The following is a 2802-nucleotide window of genomic DNA, read 5'->3' as shown; positions in this document are numbered from 1 at the left end:
GGACCGCTTTCAGAGATGTGTGAAAATGGAAAATAATTTTTTAAAATATATTTTCTGTAGGAGAACAAACATTACACAAACCTTTCTAATTGTAAGAAATTCCCCTGTTTATGTTAAACATGCTTCACTGATGAGAGTATTTGAGAAGCACCGTTTTGTCCTACTAATTACTAGTTTGTTTACATGTATAACTTTCTCCGATGCTGCCACAAAAATACGTGTTTTATGCCACTCATTCTTTGTCTTATTTTGTCTACCAAACGTTTTAGGCTAACTATATATTGCATCATTTTGCCTCATTTGTAGTTATATTTAAGCTCATTTAATTTCCTTTACTTATTTCCTGTGTGTAAATGATTTTTATTTGCATGTCTCATGACACATTGGCTGCATTTCTCATAGTTGTTTGTGTGCTACGTTGTTCTAGACCACTGCAAAAGTTACCCAGCTTGCAAAGATTGTAATAAATCCATTAGAAGAAGACAGCCTGCCGTTTCTTTTAACTTGGACACACATATATTTTCATTTTGGTAATTCTGAGCCGGTAATCTCGAGAAGTTATGTCATCCTGTGAGAAGCCTTCATTTTACTAATGATTTCCAATGTTGCAAAAATGTGTAGAATACAATTTTAAATACAACATTTCTGTCAACGAAGATTTGCATCAGCCTCTAGTAGGCAAACATAGCTAATATAGACACTTACATCATGTGTTGCCTTCATTATAACACTCATATTAGGCTTATAATTTTTAGCGGCTCCAGATAGATTTTTTTTGTAGTACTTTTGGTCCATATTGGCTCTTTCAAAATTTTGGGTTGCCGACCCCTGGGTTATATGAAACGCACAGTATTTAAGTGATATTTTCAATAAGTGCAGATTAGAAAGACTATATTATATCATGAGTACAGGTTACGAAAACCTGAAATAAATCGCAATGAACATTTGAGTGACTGTACACAGAACATATGAAGGACATATGATATGCACAAATAAAAAGATTTAATACCAAATTACTAGAGATGTCTCAATCCGGATCATAGATCGGAGCCCATATTTGCCTTTGTAAACTGATCCGCGATTGACTGATGAGCTGTCTAGCCCAGCTGATCTTTACTACAGCTGTGTCCTACTGTTTACATGGTTAAATATTGTACTTATGTGGAATATTCCTTCAAAAGAGATGCATGCTCGGAAAAATTAGATTACATTGCATGAATACGTTGCATGGATTCCAGGAGGGTGAATGTCTTGCTGGGTCGGATCTACATAAGTCCCAAAAATTTGAAATCAAACATACAGGGATCCATCCATGCATCTTCCACCGCAAATCCCGAATTGGGTAGCAGGGACAACAGCTCCAGTAGAGAACACCAGACTTCCCTCCCCAGAGCAACATTAGCAACTTCCTCCTGGGGAATCCCGATGCGTTCCCAGGCCAGAGAGGAGATGTAATCCCCCCATCTGGTCCTTGGCCTGCCGTGGGGTTTCCTCCTAGTGGGACGTGCAACGAGGACCTCCCGATACTGCACGAGATGCCCAAACCACCTAACCCTAACCCTAAACCTAACCCCTGATGCCTGAACCACCTAAGCTGGTTCCTTTCGAAGCGAAGGAGCAGCGGCTCTACTCAGAGTCTCTCTCGGGTGACTGAACTTCTCAAACTATCTCTAACGGTCAGGGTTAGGGTTAGGGTTAGGGTTAGCCACCCTTCTGAGGAAACTCATTTCGGCTGCTTGTATCCGCGATCTTATTCTTTCGATCAAGACCCACACTTCATGACCATAGATGAGTGTAGGAATGTCGATAGCTCTGTAGACCGAGAGCTTTGCCTTCTGGCCCAGCTCTCCATACAGGCGTTGCGAAGATAATCTTGCCTTCCTTCATACCTCTTCCAAAGTAGCCATTTGGAATTTGCTTCATTTGTGAGATCAGCGGATTATCCATATACGGTAGAAATGGATAAAAAGACGGCTTACAAAACGGCAGCCAATCGTCTCCACAAGTCTGTCTTTGCTAAGCCTATCACCGGGCTGAGTTCATCTTTCTGCGGCCAATGGCGTAAACGGGTCCATCTATCCAAATGCATATCAAAAGCCCAGCTCTACCTTTTGGCCGCCCAGTTACAGCGCAAATATGAACTTTTTTGTCCCGACCCAATGCACTCAAGGTGAGCCCATCTTTCGTAAACCTCTCACCGGTCTGAGTCAATCTTTCTCTGGCCAATCATGCAATTAGGTTCATCTTTCCAAACGGCCATTAAATGTCCAGCTCCGTCATTTGGCTGCCCAATCACGGCATGAATCAATCAATCAATGTATATTTATACACACCTAAATCACAAGTGTCTCAAAGGGCTGCACACGCCACAACGACATCCTTGGTTAAGATCCCACAACTGGGCAAGGAAAAACTCAACCCAGTGCGATGACAATGAGAAACCTTGGAGAGGTCCGCAGATGTGGGTGACCCCCCACCCCTAGAGGAGACCGGTGCAATGGACGTCGAGTGGGTCTAGCATAATATTGTGAAAGTCCAGTCCATAGTGGATCTAACATAATAGTGAGAGTCCAGTCCATAGTGAGGCCATCAGGAGACCATCCCGAGCAGAGACAGGTCAGCAGCGCAGAGATGTCCCCAGCCGATGCACAGCCCACCCCGGGTCCCGACTCCGGAGAGCCAGCACTTCATCCATGGCCACCGGACCTGTGCCCCCCCCTCCAAAAGGGAGAGGGGGAAGAACAGAAAAGAAAAGAAACGGCAGATCAACTGGTCTAAAAAGGGGGTCTATTTAAAGGCTAG

Source organism: Nerophis ophidion, linkage group LG20 (genome assembly GCF_033978795.1).
Source record: "Nerophis ophidion isolate RoL-2023_Sa linkage group LG20, RoL_Noph_v1.0, whole genome shotgun sequence".
Taxonomy (NCBI): Eukaryota; Metazoa; Chordata; class Actinopteri; order Syngnathiformes; family Syngnathidae; genus Nerophis; species Nerophis ophidion.
The sequence above is the reverse complement of the archived record's forward strand: the minus strand, read 5'-3'. Positions refer to the sequence as shown.